Genomic DNA, 19488 nt, shown 5'->3' with positions numbered 1-19488 from the left:
TTCCAAAATGCCATGTCAGCCATGCCACGGTGGAAGTAGAAAATATGGTACTCGAGTTTGGTGAGTTCGAGTACTTGAAAAAGTGGTACATCCCCATTTATTTTTGAAACAGTGTTTTTTGGCTAAAAATTTTGTGAAAGGGTGGTATTGGGCCATTTTGGCCCATCAATAGCTGCAAGGAAACAGTGTTGGTGGGCAAGAACTAAGAGAAAAGTAGGTAGTACATAATAGATAACAAATTAACAACTCCCTCTGCTGCTCTTGTAGTGGTTGGTTACATGACTTTTGGTGGCAATGGGGTACACTTGCGGTATTCTGCTAGAGCCCACAATGGGTAGATATTTCGATATGCTGCATGGTGTAACATGCAGTTCTTGAAGAAGACTCCAGTGCTTTCCTGCCATAACATGTGATAAGTGGTTAGAAAGTATTATAAGTAAAATTCAACTTAACATAGTACTTCATATTGTTTTAATATTACTTTGTCCCTTTTCTATCCGAATTTTAAAATAGAAAGTCAAGCTTCAGTTACTTAGGTTTCTGAGAAAACTACTGGAAAGTTTACTAGACAAGGGTAAAATTGTTCTTCATAGTTCAAAAAAGAACTTTGTGTTCATGTCAATTTTCATTTTTCCTGTTAGTATATTTTTTTTACTATTGTTATTTGAAGCTATGACAAATAAGAAGATACCTGTTGAGGAAAATCTCCATCTTCCATTTGAGAATTGATTATCAACTTTGCCGCGCGATGAAGCGGTGTCGGGTCTATTTTAGCCTATTACAAGTAAGAAAATATTTATTAGAACTATTCAAGAAAAACATATGATAACACAATATCAATATGTAATGATCCATTTTTGAACAACAGACTAACCTATCCAGCATGAATAAGACCCATCATTGCCCATGCAGTCTGTACCAAATTTGACCGGTTTCCTTCAAGTGGTACATATTCCTATATAATCAAGCATAAAGAATTCGATATTTTACTTTCTATCAAAGATATTTGTACTATAATAATAATAATAATAATAATAATAATAATAATAATAATAATAATAATAATTGTTAGGTTCTATAAAATTAGGAACTAATGTATTAGAACTTCAATATGTATATGTTGGCAAACCATGATCAAAACGTTTAGTCTAAATTTAAGCTGCTCAAAGTATGTGTTTATATAAAATTAGAATCGAATAATTGCAGGAAATTACTATTCAATTTTTACAAGGCTCGATCAATCGAAAATTAGACTCGATGGATCGAAACTCGTGCAGAATGTTTTTCTGCATGCAGAATTTTTCAACTCAGCCCAAGCCCATATGATATGTAGGGTTTTATGTTTTGCCTTAAGTATAAAAGGAAAAACCCTAGCCACGTTTTGAGGTTGTTGTTTATGCTGTATGTGTTAATCTCTAGTGAGATGTAGAGGCGTTTGCCTTCATACATACTTAGGGTTATCAAGATTGAGATTGATGTCAAGAGCTTGGTGATCGTTTCAGTTGCTGCATAAAGAGCTTAAAGAAAAACAAGTGGTGTACTTGTGGATGCTGTAGATCTGAGAAAGAAGTAGTTCGTGGACTCGAAGCTGTCATGTGGTCGTGGTAGTAAGTTTTCTACTCGAGGTAGCAATAGGATGTTAGTGGTCTAAGTCGTTATTGTAAAAATTCAATTCTTTTATAGTAGATCTGTTTTACTTTGAGGATAACTAGGTTAAATCCTCTTTAGGTTTTTTACCGGTTTGGTTTTCCTAAGTCATTATATCGTGTGTTATTTACTTTTCTGTACTCTTTACATGATATGATTTGTTTGTATTAATCTAGATTTGAATAATTTATCTAAGTAATCACTTGACTAAATAACTAAGTTAATCAACTGGTGTTTTAAGGAGTCTAAAAATTTTACAATAATAATAATAATAATAATAATAATAATAATAATAATAATAATGGAAGTGTTTGCTTTTAATTTTGTAAAATTTTTGTTGTGCCACCTCATCAACGACATTTTACCATTTTTATTTTATTTATTTATCAATATTCCTTCTTTTTTTTGAAAAATATATTAAATACAAAAAATATTAAAATATTAACTTTACAACTCCAATCATTTCATTTTGAAAAATATTAGTTACCAATTTACAATTCCAAGCATAAGCAACTTAAACAATCCATTTATCTATGTAGAATTCACCATCTCGCTTAAGTGCTTCACCATCACGCTTAAGTGCTTCATCACAACTCTGTCCTTTTATTTAAGATATTTTAAAAAATGTAAATTTATATATCTATTTTTTAAGCTATAAATTCATATACTTTACTTAATAATATTTTGCACAAGACACATATAGATTCCTATAACACATCATTAATATAAAAAACAAAATAGATAAAAGGTAGGAAAAAGAAAGATGTGAAGAAGTGAATCCCACATGTAGAGTAGATGACTCTTGGACAAAAGAAAATAGTAAAAATCCCATATGTGTGTCAAGTAAAGTTGGGGACACATAAAGTCCCACAAATTTTGCCACAGCTCGCCACGTGGTAAGTTGTGAATAGTAAACATCAAATGGTAAGTTCACACCTCTACGACTCACAACTTACCACATAACGAGTTATGACAAAAATTGTGGTAGTTTATGTGTCCCTAGCATTACACGTCTGTGTTTGACATTTTTGAACAAAAGCTTAAAAGTAGATATAGGGAAGGTAAAAAACCTTTGGAGAAAACAAAAAGACAATGTGCTGGTGGAGAATTCGTAGCAGAAGACAGAAAAAAATAATTGAGGAGGATCACAACGAGGTGGTGGAGAAATCGAAGCCAAAGAAGAAGAAGAAAATAAAGGAGAATTTCTGCTATTCAAACATCAAACATCAACCATTACAGTATGACAGTGCAGACAAGAAGAAGCACAAGGATTCAGATAAAACATTTTGGGCTGATTTGATGAAGGGAGGCAAAGTTGCATTCGAATATCTAATTTGGCGCATATAACCCCCACATGGTTCCGTCCTTTCTTCTAGCATTTATCCATGATCCATGGACAAACGTACATAGGATTTCCTAGTGTAAGTTATAATATATACCTTACTTAGGTTTTATTGTAAAAAACAACTATGAATAGTAAAGTAGTAATCACAAAAAGGCTTTCAGCTGTGAATTTATGTTTCAAGTTGTTGGGGACCACAATTTGACTCCCTACAAATCACTCTAAAAATAAGCTTGCATGACGTAATGTCGAATGCCATAAAAAATTTGAATGTGTCTTCCTCATTATCATTTGGTTTTGAGATGGAATAGCACAGCTCACTATCCGACAAATGATATCAGAGCCAAGGTCATGAATTCGAGTCATAAAAGTGTCATTATGAGGTAGGGATTGTTGGGGGACTACAATTTGACTCCCTACAACTACTCTAAAAACAAGCTCACGTGGCATGATGTCGAATGCCATAAAAGATTCGAGTGTGTCTTTCTCATCACCAATTGGTTTTGAGGTGAAACGGCACAGCTCACGGTTTGACACAGGCTAAAGTGTGAAACATGATAATTCCTTTCATGCTTTTGATATCTTTCATTCTACATGTATTTTATTATTTTTTTTTAGTTTCATATTTATAATTTGACATATATAATGAAAGATATTAATTATTAAAAGATGAAAAAAAAAAGGCTTACAACATAATCCATTTTGAAACATTACCTTGTTTGGGCATGAAAGATAGCTCTCTCCCCAACCACCATTATCTGTTTGTGTTCTGAGTAGAAAGTCAACTGCTTTGCGCACAGTAGGACAATTGTGGTAAGTCTCACCAACTGCAGCCAATCCACCTAGTGCAAACCATGTACCATAGATAAAACAAATTCCCCAACTTCCATACCTGTGGCAAAGATTCATCATGTAATTAATTTGTAATAATTCAAACATATCTAGTGAATTAGTAGACGAACATACCATGAACCATCAGGCAGTTGTGTGTTTTCAATGTAGCTAATACCATTTCGAATGGAACTATCAATCTCTTCCATCCTATACCCTGGGTGCAACTTCTTAAACAAAACCAAAGCTTGGATTGTTGATGCAGTGCACTCAACGTACTCGTGCTCAACAACAATATCCTCCAAGAATTCTATGGGATTAAGTAACTGAGAGAGGAAAAAAGAAAAGTAGAGAAAGTAAAACTTCCACAAATATATATATATATATATATATATATATATATATATATATATATATATATATATATTACAACAAAAACCTAGGCTTATTGCCAAAATTTCTAGGTTAGCTATGGATCCATAATAGAATAGGCAAGATCGCCACATATATTCTCTTCTGCCATTCTATTCTTCATACTTTCTAGTATTTTTTTTTAATTGACATATTGATTTTTACTACTATTCGTTAGTTTAGCGTTGGAAAATTTATGACAATATGATGACTATTTCAGTAGTCTCTGAAATCTCGACTACATCTTGATTGATTGACATATGCCTGTTGATTGATTTCGATTGGATGAGTATTCAATTAGGAATTTTGATTCTCTTGAAGGCCCATTAAGTTGTACCATTTAATTCTAAATGGTAAAAACTTTCTTGGGGTAGGTGATACCCTTGGTGTGTGTGTGTTTTTTTATTTTATTTTATTTTTTTGTTTCATTTGGATTTATCCATAGGTTTTTCATTAACGAGAAATCCATTAATTATCATAATTGGTTAATCTAGTAAGTTGGGTTAAGTTTGTTACAAAAATGCTACCCTTTTTGTTCTTCCGACTTCAATCAATCTACTTTATTTCATTGGTCCATTAATCACTTTTTTTTTAATATTACCAAACCACGTTTAGTGAGACTCTTACATCCTTCACCAATAGGCCCACTCTACTGATGAAAAGCTATTAAGTGTCAATTTCTTGACATCGATAATTTAAAAGTATTTCCAAAAGAATATTTCAACATGATCCCAATACGTTAAGGTACTGACATCTAACCAATCCTCAGCTCTTGCAGGCTCCCAGGCTGGCAAACCACCATTTTTACTCTGCATGAATGAACATAGTGAAATACTAAGGAAAGAAACAAGCCACCCAAAAAAAAAAACAAAAAACAAAAGACAAATGTTATACAAAGTTTCTACAGAGTGAGTTTCACAATGCGATGAGTGTTAATTATTTTTTATAACAGAAGCAAATAGTGAAAGCTAAAGACAATTTTGGATAAGAAGCTCTAAGAAAAACAAATCCCTCAAGATTCGGATAAGTGATTTCTTGTTGTTGACACTTTTGTGTCAAGAATAACTAAACGCAACCTAAATTACCTATTCGTGACTATACAAGCAAAACAAGTATTCATAAAAATACAATGCTAGGGAAAGTTAATCCTCACAGACCTCACCTGTAAGGAAAGTAGAATATTTACAGAATCAAATAACCTCTCAAGTTCCATTTTTCCACCAACAACCTCTGATGGCATTGTTGAGAAAAGCAAGCAGCACTGTGAACCAAATAAAAATTCGATGACAAAAAAAAGTGATTATGGACTAGGAGTAACAGTAGATTTCAATCAAGCATAAATGGAGCTAGTTACCTTCAAAATGTGTGCGGTGCAATCAGAAACTTGTAATCCATGATCTTGATCAGAAAAAGTCCAAGATCCTTTTGAAATGTGACGATACATTCTTTTAAAGTCTCTAGAAGGATTGCCCCTGACCTTCACAATGTCTAAGGGGGATGTGATAACTCTGAATCAATACTGGATAATGATATTTTAAAGAATCTAAAAATCAAACCTGAGATTTTTTTATGAAGTGATGCCCTCTCGCCAATACCAGTCCAATTTCATTAATGAGATCACTAGCAAGAAGAGCTTGAATAGTGAAGCTAGTATCCCATGATTGACTACCAAAACTCTGCATACAAATGGCGTAAATCATAGTCAGCAATTCCTTTTTTTCTTGCAATGTCCTTCAACACATAAGTCCAAATATATGTGTATACTGGTTACATAACTAGCTCTATAAAGATTTTTTTAAAAGTAATATCATCATTCATAGTTCAATATAAACTCAAATATTGATCTACAAAAGATAGGTAATAGTTCCACAATTTGTTTGCAAAACATGTGTACTAACATGCATCTTGATTCCATCTTCAGCAATCCATATGAATTCTTTCACCCTAGCGAGATGTTTCTTGAAATAATCCCCATTCGGATCTTCAACCCAACAAGCAAGCATACATATCGCCTGTTAAGTGCAAGTGGCATTAGGAGTAAAGTTTTATTGACTAAATTAGCCAGGTCTACTGCTTTTATTGAATATGGAATCACATTACCTTTTCGACAAGTCCAATGGTAATGTATCGACTGATCTCGTCTTCATAATGAATATGTTTCATTGTTACTTGAAGAACTTTCTCTCTGACTAACTTATTGAAGGACCAACGAGTAAGAAGAGGCTCAGTTAATATGTATAGACTATCCCATAGCATATCTTGTATCCAAGGATGGGGATAGTAGAGATCCTCCTGTAGTTATGGTTTTGCAAAATCAATGCATATGAGGAAAATTTGAAAATCCTATATGCCAATCCATAAGCAGTCAGCACTGTCGGATCACTAAGGCCTACTTTTGTTCCTACCTGACGGGTGGTCAATTTCAATTCAAACATGGGTTTTATTTGCACAAATTGAATTCATGGATTTACCTTAGTTAGATTTATTAATCTTGAGCAAAAAATCAAGGTAAACTCACCTTTGCACATAGATGACGCATTTTTCTTCAATTAATTTCACTGTAAGGTTGAGCAAAGAGTTCCTCCCCTAATTGAAGAATAAGAGGTGTGATTGGCCCTACAAATCTTTTCCCATATAAGTATGAAAAAGGCATGTACACCAACTGACAGTAGATCCACATTTTGGCTGCATTTTAGGCACCAAACAGTTGACAAGCTAGAAGTACTAAATATTTATTCAATGTAGTTAGTTTTATTGTATGAGAAAAGCAAAACCCCTATAGTGACAGAGGCATGCTAACCTTAATTCAACCTTGCATTAATTTATTTCATAAGCTTACATTATGCAATAAAGATAAAAAATACAGCAGAATTCTTAGGATGTTTAATGAGTAAGTAATTAGATAATGTATAAACCTAGATGCAAGGGAAGAAATGAAGGAAGGAGCCAAAATTCTAGTGGCATTGGGTTGCATCCAATCCATTCAAACACACCTAGTATCTGCAATGTGATTAGATTCTAATTTACAATGCCAATTATTTTTAGTATATAACTCTAATGTGATGTATCTTGGTAAAGAAATTGTCATACCGAAAGCCAGGACTTTCCCCAAGAAGGTATGTGTGCCACACTACCATAATCAAGGATCCACTTTTGTGCTCTTGCACAAGCATTGTTCTTACCACCATCAAGTCCTTCCCCAAGTATACGCATACAAATGTAGCTGAGAGTTGTGTAGAACATGATGCTATGGCCTTCTATGTGAAGTCCCCAGCCACCATCTTCATTCTAAAATATGATAAATTTATAGCATAATTGATAGACATGAAGTTTGAACTAGAAGAAAAGAAAAGAAAGTAACAAATCTATATAATATCTAAAGGCTAAAGATTAACATTTATTATTGTTATGTTTCTTTGAATCATATCAATGTAGCATTTTGGCCCATTTCATCACATTCCTCCCACTTTGGTTAATTCGGTTCACTTCAATCTATTTTGTCTATTCTGGTTCACTTCAATAATATATGCATTATACTTATATTTGAAAAAAAAATTCTACAATTCTAAACTTATATAAGAATTTAAAATTAATGTAACATGTTACATGTGTTCAATGGAATTGATGTGTATATATATATATATATATATTTTTTTTTAAAAATTCTTGATATGGTTAAATTAGTCAACCGATTATGATATATTTTTATAAAAGTCATTTTAATAACATCGTCTTCTTTTATATAAAAAATATTATAATTTTTTAATTTAGATCTTTTTATTAAATTACATTTTTCATTCATATATATATATATATATATATTGTTGTTGAATACAAAATACATTATATGTTCCATTACATAAAACTTATAAAAATATTAAATACTTTTAAATAATACATGCATTATTTTAACCTACTAATGTTACATTATATTCTTATAAAAAAATTATATTACATTTTTTCACGCATTGCGTGGATTTTCGATTAGATCATGTAAAACTTCAAAGAATACGTACCTGATGATTATACAAGTACCGAAGAATTTCTTTTTGATACTCAATGCGGAACACAATATTAAGATGTCCAGTAATGTAGAAACATATTGCCTTCAATTTTTGTGTGGAAATTATGCATAAAATCAAATTAGTTTCACTAACAAGCATGTCATCATTAACCAATTATAGTATATTCTATTTTAGAAGATATTTATTTTATTTTATTTTATACAATATAGAAATTCTACTCGAATATAATCTATGTGTATATGTGTGCAAAGCTCCCTCTTAGAAACTTAAACCTCAGCCATTGCCCACTCCTCCCTTCTCACAAGAATTTTGTACTTGTGGAATGACAATTATATCAAGGGTCCACAGTGATTTAGAAGATATTTCTAAATAATTTACAAATTAGAAGACATAAATTCATAAATATCCTTAGCAATAGCTGTTATTTTGCAAATGATTTATTTTTGTATCACAGAAAGCTCTACTAATATATGTTTTTTTTTTTTGTTATTTAAAGAAAAAATTGCCAAAACAACATCTATATTTTTAAGTGGTGGTCACAATTTTGGAAAATGATAATTAAAAAGCAACTCACAAAGGGAGGGAGGAAGAACATGGGGCCAGCATTTTCGGCAGGCCAATGACCATCACTAGATTGCAAGGCTGCAAAAAAACTGATAGCCCTCCTCAATGCAATTGTGGCCTTTTCATATGTGATTTCCTCTACATCCTCAATCTTTACTGGTGGAATTGAATGTTTGAAACTTTTCTCTCTCAAAAACTGCAATCATTTAAACAAATTAAAGAAAGGAGGATTTATCAACAATTTCTATCTTAATGGGAAGCAATTCATATTGGTGGGTCATGTTTGTTTATGTTGAAAATAGAGTATTATACTATATAGTTAGGTAAATCATAACCCAAAACCATTAAATTATCATTTCAAAGCCACTCAAATATAACACGACCCATTTATAAAACAAGTTAATATGACATGACCAATTTCGACTTGTTTAGCAACATCTTGCATTGGATTAACATATATACAACCCATTTAATGAATATGACCAAAATTAATAAAATATTTTTGTATTTTGTATATGCATAAATTGTACCAATTATAAAAAAAAAAATTTTAAAAAAATCCGCACAAATTCTATCTTATAATTACAAAGTTAAAGTACAAATTCAATCGAAAGTTCTTATTTCTACCCATTGAAGTTCCACCCAAATTTTAAAATACACAATTTTAGAAGATGTAATGAAATGAGAGTTTCCTTTGTCTTGAGTAAAAAGATTAGGGACTTTACAGCTTCAATTAAAAAATTATCGATATAACATTTAAATTATTTTAATCACTTCAAATTAATATTGTATTACAATGACATTTTATTTATATGGGTTAAATAGCTTCATATTATGTTGAATATTGCCTCAAATTCCTAATTAGTTTTGGCTTGGGTTTCCTTGATGTAGAAGGAAAGAATTTTTTGATGTAGAAGACAAAAAATTTACTTGGTGCCAAAAACAATAATTCTCTTTGACATAGAAGGAAAAGTATTTCTTGTTGTAGAAGTAATGGTTATTCCTTGTCCATTAAGGAATATATTTGGAGCCCTATAAGTAGACATCGTTGCAAAGTGTTTGGTGACTTTTGCCGAGGGTTCCTCCCATATGGGGAGAGGTGAAAGGCTCTTAGATAAACATGATCGAGTTTCTTTGAAAAGAAATTTGGTAGATTTTTGAGGTCAAAAGATTATCTAGTTGTGCGTTGAGATTTTTTTTTTTTTTTTTTTCCTTTTTTGTGTGAGAGAGTTATTAGGTGTATTGGGACTTTAGGTTTTTGAGTTTATGTTGATGAGATTTGTGAATGTTGTTTGTGTGAGTTGTGAGTGTTGATTAATGTCGTTGTACTCCATACCGTTGATAGTGGATATTTTAGTTAGGGTTGAATGTGGAAGTAAGCATGGAATTAGCCGAACTACTTTAAATATCATTATCTCTTGTGGATGTTCTATTTTATTATTCTTGTAAATACTCTTCTACTAACTCCAAATCACAATAGTTTTTTTTTTTTTTTTTTTTGAGAATTCCAAATCACAATAATTAATATTAGAGTTTCCCTTGTTGCACAACATGTTAAAATGGGTCCACTTGTCTTGACATGAATAATGAACCAAGTCATTTTTGGTTGATTAAGGGTCAGGCATGGCAGTATGAAATTTGACCAATTTATTAATCTTGTCAAAGAAAATTTATTTATACTAAATACTAACTTGTACTTGTAAAAAAGTAAATAACTAAACTTTTCATCATGTCAAATATTGCTACCGACAATAGTTACGAGTAGTGACAGAAAAATCACTACTACTTTTACTGTAGAGAAAACAATATTGGTGCAGATGGAGGAGTTAGAGAGGAGAGGTAGGAGGGTACCTGCATTCGCCAGAGAAGATCACTACTGGCCTTGACTTTATGTCGATTCTTATAGAAATTTTGACGAGCCTCTTCAACCTCAGCTCGCTCTCCTGGTGTACCAGCCTCAGGGTCAAACTCCATGCATGTAACAATATATATATATATATATATATATATATATATATATATATATATATATTTATATAATTTTTTGTGTTGAACTGGAAGATTTTATTCACAAAACCAAAACAAGAAGCAGTGCAAAAAGGACAGGTTCTGTTCCTCGAAAATGACTTGATCGATGCTGATTGTTTGGTGTCATACGGAACTCAATAATCAATTTGGATGCTTAGATCAAACACTCAGTGGGTGACTACGACATGAAGAACTACAACAATAATGACCTATGTTTTGAACTATGTTTTGAATACAGAAGCGCTTTCCTTTTCAGGGTCAGCTGTGCCAGTACCAAATAAAATAGAAAATGACTTATAATTAATGACATTCTCCTTATATATTAGTAGTGTTTGGTCCCTTAAAAAAAATAGTGTTTTGCGTGCTTGTCTTTTTTTTTTTTTAGGTTAAAACGGCAGAATATTTTTCAATTAGCAAGGGGAAAATGGTATGTCCACAAATTTTTTCACAGCATTTTTATAAAAAAAATCATAAATGATATATTGTTACATGTTCTTATTGGTGAACAAAAAAAATAATTTCAGTTGTAGGTTCAAATTAGAACGAAAAACAACTTACAACCTATGGTTTTTTGTAAAAGTGTTGTGAAAATATTGTGGATGTAGCACTTATTTTAAAAAATTACACTTTTACCCTTCTTATTAATATTATTGATTCTTTTAAGAGTATTATTATAATCACAATTTTTTTTATAACATTTTTACAAACTGATAATGTAGCAAATTCATATTGGTTTGCATTTGAGCTCATCGCTTACATTATCAGCAATTTGTAAAACAGTTTGTAATTCAAACATTTTCCTCATTTTGAAGACCATTAAAAAAATTTTAAGTCTAGAATCTATAAAAAAAAAAAACAAATACAAGCCCAAACAAATTAGTACAAGAACAAAAATTACTAATAGTAAAACTAAAAAAAAAAATAAAAAAAAAAGTCAACTAATTTTACCTAAATCAAATAATCTGACCCTTTAAAATTTTTTAACAACTAGCAATTAAGTGACTAAGTAGCAATAATGTCGGAAACCGAAATCACTACACACAACCAATAGTAAAACCACCCCCTTTAAATCTAAGTTGGCTCCGTCCCTGATCACATGGTGCATGCCAACACATCAAACACTTTGCATATTCAAATTACCATGGCTATATCTGTTGTATCATTAAAATTACAAATCTCCTTATGATCTAAAGCCTCACTTATCAATAATTAATTCATTGGTTTGATGATTAAAAAAATTCATTAACTTATACGTGCAAATTAATTACTCTACTTTTCTAGATATGTACAGTTAACTTTATATTCAAAAAGGGACTAAAATACAATGGGTCCTTGAAGTTTAGAAATCGAGTATTTATGATCCCTAAAGTTTCAAATGAGTATTAAATTAATAATTTCTACCTACAAATTAATTACTCTACTTTTCTTGATACGTACAAAAGTAACTTATATTTAAAAAAGAGTTAATATTAGTTCTTAAAAAAGAGTATTATTATTAATATTTAAAAAATAGTATTATTAGTTTCAAATGAATATTATTAGTTCCTAAAATTTTTAAAAAGAGCATTATTAGTTTTTCTAGTAATTATTTTTAACCTCTTTGCCGTGACTAACAGAGCATTATACTATTCACCAAATGATGAAAAATTAACCCCACGTCTCATGCTTATCCAGGGTGGTTTGATATATTTAGAGGCTTTAGGCGAAAATTTACTTGAGACTTTTTATATATTTAAATATTACTTTCTTTTATAAAAAAATTAATATTACTTAAAGATAGGCCAAGAATGTATTGATCTTTTATGATAAATTAATTGATTAATTAGTCAAGTTAATTAATTAATTCAATTAACATGTAAAACGCGTGGTAGCACAAACAAATCACCAACTAAGTTAATATGTAGCGAAAAAGAAAGTTGACACGGTGATTTATGATTGGGGAAAACCTTTAAAGCAAAAATTTCACCAGGTGATTTTAAGGTCACCACTCTCGAGAATCCACTATTATCACAACAAGCGGTTACAAGTAAAGGAATTTCAGTACTTTATACCAATCTATAGTTGAACTCTTACCTCAATACACAATCGAATTTGTTATGTAGTGACAATATCTCATTTTCAATGCACGGCTCCCAGTACGTGACTAACCAATAGATACGCGGATCCTAGTACGCAATTTAATCATCAACTTGAGAAGGATGTTGGCTGCAAAATTCTTCAGTTCATCAACACAATGAAGGTCACGAAACTCCTTGGTCACAAAACTCAACGGAGTACAAACGTAATAACTTCTTCAAGAGAAAGCTGAACTAACGCAAATTCTGTCTCCAGTCACAATTTGCATGAACAAAACTTTGTTTCACATTTGCGCAACTATGCAACCTTTGACAGCCCTTAATATAATCTCTATATATGTTTAGGGTTGTAAGAAAAGAAAGTCTAAACATGTACACACGAATTGGAGTGAAATAAGATCTGAAAAATTGATTTTCATAAATCTCGATAAATAAGGTATCTATCAAGCAGCTATCGAGCATCAGGCTAAATTAGCCTTTTAAATCTCGATAGATGTTATCTGTCAAGTTTTAAAATTCAGCACTTCTTCACTTATTTCTTGGACATATTTGCATGACTTCAATACTTGGACTTGAATTCTTGTTCCTTGAACTATTAAACACATCCTAGATCTACCTAATTACAAATAAAGTGTGTTTTATCAAAGGATTAACCAATTCTAAATGACATATGTTCCTAATATCATTCACATATTTCCTAACATATTATCTTGTTTTAGATGCAAGATTATTAAATAACCATGTAGAATCTTTTTTTCTTTAGAAAATTTATAGAAAAAAAGATTGATAACTTTTCATAGTTGTTGATATGGAAAATTGGTAATGGTAAGTAAAAATGTAATGTTAGTGGTAGACTTAGATGAAAACTAGTAAAAAATTGTCAGCTCAACTGTTGTGAAAAATGTTGTGAAATTCTTTATGTATTGCTCCTTTTTTTTTCTTTTTTTCTTTTTTGTGAAAAGTGTTATATTCACAATATTTTCACAACAAATATTAAATATTAAGTTGTTACTGGTTCTAATTTAAACCAACCATTAAAATTACTTTTTTCCCCACCAATAATAGCTAGTAACAACCTGTTACTTAGGATTTGTTTGAAAAATGTTGTTGACATAGCATTTTTCTCTCTTTTTCTTGTTTTTTATTTGATAAAAAAATTATTTTATTTATTGGCTTTTTGGGCTTAATGAGTAAGTTTAAAATATAAAAAATTACTTTATTGGCCAAAATTTGGGGGCCTTTTTCTACATGGGGGCCTTAGGCGACCTCCTCACTTGCTTTCATACTAGAGCCGGCCCTCAGCTTATCTTCTGTTAAAATTTTAGCAACATGCTACAATATCATTCAAATTTAAAGTAGTCTTATTTATCAAGTCTCCTCAAAAGCTGTCACACTATCCTAAAATCAAATCTCCTACTAAATTAGTCGCCGTAGAACTATCTAATAGAGGAGAAAATACAAGGTGTTTTGAATGTATGCATCCTCACATTCATATGAGGATGGATTGCACATGTGTGGCCCACCCTCATGTGAGTGTAAGGATGCATGCATCCAAAACACATTATACCACCTCCTAATAGAGCTAGAAGTTAGACTTAACGAAGTTAAGGAAAAACTAACATGTTGGCCCGGTGATTCTCATGATGGCTTGAGTGGATTTGGAGGCTTCACTTGTGTTGGTCATTGAAGTAACAACCCTTTAGTGGTGGATGTTTTCCTAGCAACCTTAGGATTTCTTTAGTATCTAAATAAATTGTAGACGGCAAGGCCGTCAATATTATTTGCATTAATAAAATTTAGAGTTTTTTTTTTTTTTTTTTTTTTTTTTTTTTTTTTATGGATTCTAAACCTATTACATTATGGAATCAAAGAACCCCTCATGAATTCAAGGACAAACTCAGGATTTTAAGTTAGTAGAGGCCGGGGTATAAAGAAAAAAAAAAACTCCAAATAGACATCCATATAGTATTAAAAATTATAAATACTCAAAATCGTTGTTTCTAAATACATTAAAATGCAATCATTTACCAACAAAAACAAAATAATTCTTTTTTAATACTAGGCTGGTTAGGATTTTTTTTTTTTAATATTAAAGATAGAGCATTCACAGTGGTGGTGCTAAAAATTTTAGCTTTTAGCACCTCAAAAGTGTATTTTATCTATTTTACCACCTCACTTTACAATCACTACAAAAAAAATCGTTCTGTCCCAGCATTTTTTTCTCGGCGCTTTTAAAAAATGCCGTAATAGATAAGCCTGTACCAGCGCTTTTTAAAAGCGCTGGTATAGGAAACCCTATTACGGTAGCTCAAAACCGGCGCTTTATAAATCGCTGCAATAGGAGACCTTTTTCAGCGTTTTATAACCGCCGCTATAGGTTAGGATAATCTTTTTTTTTAATTAATTTAATATTTGAAATTATCCTATCCCGGCGCTTGAAAAGCGCTGGAATAGGGTAACCCTATTCCAGCGCTTCAAAAAGTGTTGGGATAGGGTCACCCCATAAGGGAATGGAGAAAGGCCTATCCCAGCGCTTTCTGAAGAGCTGGAGTAGGGTCAGCCTATTCCAGCGCTTCAAAAAGCGCTGAGATAGGGTCATCCCATAAGGGAATGGAGAAAGGCCTATCCCAGCGCTTCAAAAAGCGCTGAGATAGGGTCACCCTATTCCAGCGCTTCAAAAAGCGCTAAGATAGGGTCACCCCATAAAGGAATGGAGAAAGGCCTATCCCAGCGCTTCTAAAGCGCTGGAATAGGGTGACCCTATTCCAGCGCTTCAAAAAGCGCTGGGGTAGGGTCCCTCCACAAGGGAATAGAGAAAGGCCTATCCCAGCACTTTTTGAAGCGCTGGAAGAGGGTGACCCTATTCTAGCGCTTCAAAAAGCGCTGGGATAGGGTCCCTCCACAAGGGAATGGAGAAAGGCCTATCCCAGCGCTTTTTGAAGCGCTGGAATATGGTCACCCTATTCCAGCGCTTCAAAAAGCGCTGGGATAGGGTCCCCCAGAAGGGAATGGAGAAAGGCCTATCCCAGCGCTTTTTGAAGCGCTGGAATAGGTCCTTCGTACCACTGAAAAAATTTCAGACTTCCCTCTTTATTTTTTTAGCTTGGCACCACTTTGGCCTCTCATTTTTGGTCTCAGATATTTTCCTCTCACCCACCCCCCTTTTCTTCCTCATTTTCATGTTGGTCTCTCTCTCTCTCTCTCTCTCTCTCTCTTCACTACAAAAAAATCGTTCTGTCCCAGCGTTTTTTTCCCGACGCTTTTAAAAAACGCTGTAATAGATAAGCCTGTACCAGCGCTTTTTAAAAGCGCTGGTATAGGAAACCCTATTACGGCAGCTCAAAATCGGCGCTTTATAAATCGCTGCAATAGGTGACCTATAGCGGCGGTTTTAAAAAACACTGGTATAGGATGCCCTATTGCAGCATTTTATAACCGCCACTATAGGTTAGGGTAATCTTTTTTTTTTAATTAATTTAATATTTGAAATTATCCTATCCCGGCGCTTAAAAAGCGCTGGAATAGGGTAACCCTATTCCAGCGCTTCAAAAAGCGCTGGGATAGGGTCACCCAGTAAGGGAATGGAGAAAGGCCTATCCCAGCGCTTTCTGAAGCGCTGGAATAGGGTCACCCTATTCCAGCGCTTCAAAAAGCGCTGGGGTAGGGCCCCTCTACAAGGGAATGGAGAAAGGCCTATCCCAGCGCTTTCTAAAGCGCTGGAATAGGGTGACCCTATTCCAGCGCTTCAAAAAGCGCTGGGGTAGGGCCCCTCCCCAAGGGAATGGAGAAAGGCCTATCCCAGCGCTTTTTGAAGCGCTGGAATAGGGTCAAAAAGCGCTGGAATAGGTCCTTCGTACCACTGAAAAAATTTCAGACTTCCCTCTTCTTCTTTTTAGCTTGGCACCACTTTGGCCCCTCATTTTTGGCCTCAGATATTTTCCTCTCACCCACCCCCCCCCCTTTCTTCCTCATTTTCATGTTGGTCTCTCTCTCTCTCTTATTTTTCTTGTGCTGTAGCCTCTCCCTTCCTCTCACCCAAATCTTACTCCCTCTTCATCTCTCATGAACAGCCTCGTTAGATCATCCCTCTAGCCACCATATACTCATTTATTTGTGCCTTTTCCCAACAAGAATTTATGGTAAAAATCTAAGCTTTTTGCTCAATTTCTTTTATGAAATCCTTTGGGTTTTTCTATTCAATGATTATTATAGTAAATACTTGATGGGTTTTGGTGAATAATGCTAGATTAGAGGGTTAAGATGATTTGGGTAGCAATGGTTTTATTAAAATCCGAAAATTTCATATCATTTGAAGAGTTTTTGCTTTGATAAAAGGTTTTGGTTGATTAGTTTCCTAATGGGTATTTGAGGGTTGGTTTGCTAGATCAACTATATGGGTCTTGTTGTTGCATATGTTGATATGAGTTGATTTTTGGAAGTTTTTTCTATGCATTTTAAATGACTTTGGCAAATGTGGGTGCGAGTGAAATGATAATTATGAACTTATGCAAATGAAGTGTGAGTATGTGCTTTTTGCATACCAAGTGTTTGATAAGTTGTTTATATGAGATTTTGGGTTTGATTCCTTGGTTTTTGAGTTGATTCTTTGGTGGTACATACTAGACACATAAAGGCTTCTCTCTATTTAATTTTAAGCTTTTTGGATAGCACTAAGTAGACCAAAAGAATTTTATAATAGGGGCTGACTTGTTGGAAGTTATCTAAAAGTGTGATTAGGATGCTGAGACTTTAGGGAATTTATTTCAAGCTTTTGTTGTGTGGTTTAGCTTGTAAGTTCATATGTGCTTTCTTTGACAAGTGTTTTACTTTGGCTAATTTTATCATGATTTGGTAGTGGCATATGTTGTATCAAGTTGGTACGTGCACATTGTTTGTGGAAAGGAAATTAAAGGCTTTGGTTTTGTTGTAGTCCTATGAGTTTCTTGTATTCTTGTTTGGTTCCCTTTTGGGTAGGGGTACTTGTCAAATTACAAACTATAAACTCTAACTAAAATGGACAACAAATCATTGTTTTTATGTGGTCCAAATCAACTAGCGCCACCACTCAAAGCTATGCATATCAATCCCTCTCTGCGCATCTTAATCATTGTTTCCCACAACTCTAACTATAATAATTAAATAGTTATATCAAACAATCATAGAAAACTTGGGAACATGTGTTAATTTTGATTTTGATTATGTTCTTGCTAATGGATTTATGAAACTATTTGGCCAAATGTGTTTAAGCAAGCCAAGAAACTGAGGATGCAGGTATGCGTGATGAGTTGGTACTTTTCGACCTTATTTATAATATTACTAAGTTCATTTGTATTATTGCTTTTGCTATATTTCTTCTGCAAGTTTAGTGTGAAGTTTTAAATTGTGAATGCTTAACTAAAACATCTCTAAGCATAGCATTAGTAACTTCAAAAGTTTCCTCCCTGCTACAGTAGTGATATATATAATTCTTCAGTACTTGTTCTATTACAAATCTTTAGAAGGTCGTGTTTTGTATATCATGGATGTTTGTAAGCAAGCTCATGTACCGGTCCTTAAAATCTTTTCAGCAAAATGCATAGGGAATTTCTCTTTTTTTTAACCTTGAACTACAATCTTGTTTTGGTCGTTAAGTTTTACTAATTACTTAGTTTTTATTTGTTGATTATTTTTCAGGAAAAATCGAAAAATTGAAGCCTATTATTGCATTCGATTGTGGTAAGGTCTTCTTATAAGAGTTCTTTCAATGATTTTTGGTTACATCTTGATGTAATTGAGATATGAAAAGGCTAATGCATTCAGTACTAATAACTAAAAGGTTTTCTGATTTTGGTCCTTTCATTTCATGGCCCATAATGTGGCCGTTTCTTTTATTAGTAGGTTTTTAGGTTATGGTCAAATGTCATTGTCGCACCATCCTTATTGAGTATCTAGACTTAGCTGCATTATATATATATATATATTCCCCCCTCTTTTTTGCCAATATGGTACATTGCAGGGCAGTTCTATCAAACTAAAGGCTTACATTCATCTATGCCAGTTCATGTCTGGTTTCTTAGCCAATCATTTCATCATCCTTCTCTTTCTTTATTCCTTTTAGCTGGACGATCTTTGCAACCATTGTTTATTTTAGTGTGCTAACTATTGATTGAAGTTACCTATGGCCATCTTGTTGCACACTGATGGTGCATTTCTCTTCTCACAAATTAGTCATTTTGGATTACATTCTTTATTTACACGCTACTCATAACTACTTCTTTTGAATAAGTAATATGAAGTTTTATTAGAATGCATAGATACCTCATGCATACTAGATTAAAAAAAGATTCTTGAATGAATTATAATCTAAGATTTAAGAAATCAATAAAGTCTTAAGATGGAGGAGTGGATAAAAGCACTAGACCACTACTACAGGGTCCACAAGAAATAATTAATGTACTTATCAAAAAAGAAAAAGAAAGAGGGCTTAATGCTATTTTTTTTTTTTTTTTGAGTTGTTGAGGTCTGGAATAAGAATGTTAAAATTGATATTTGTATGTATTTAATTTGATGCCCTTTTTCTATTTAA

General features: G+C 32.7%; 1 pseudogene; it reads right to left on the bottom strand.

Annotated features, from left to right (window-relative positions):
- Window positions 1-274: 274 nt before the first annotated feature.
- On the bottom strand, window positions 275-10785 carry LOC142636677 (beta-amyrin synthase-like; annotated as a pseudogene).
- Between the last annotated feature and the right edge of the window lie 8703 nt (window positions 10786-19488).

This window comes from Castanea sativa, chromosome 5 (genome assembly GCF_040712315.1).
Source record: "Castanea sativa cultivar Marrone di Chiusa Pesio chromosome 5, ASM4071231v1".
Lineage (NCBI taxonomy): Eukaryota > Viridiplantae > Streptophyta > Magnoliopsida > Fagales > Fagaceae > Castanea > Castanea sativa.
This window is presented reverse-complemented; position numbering and strand designations above follow the sequence as displayed.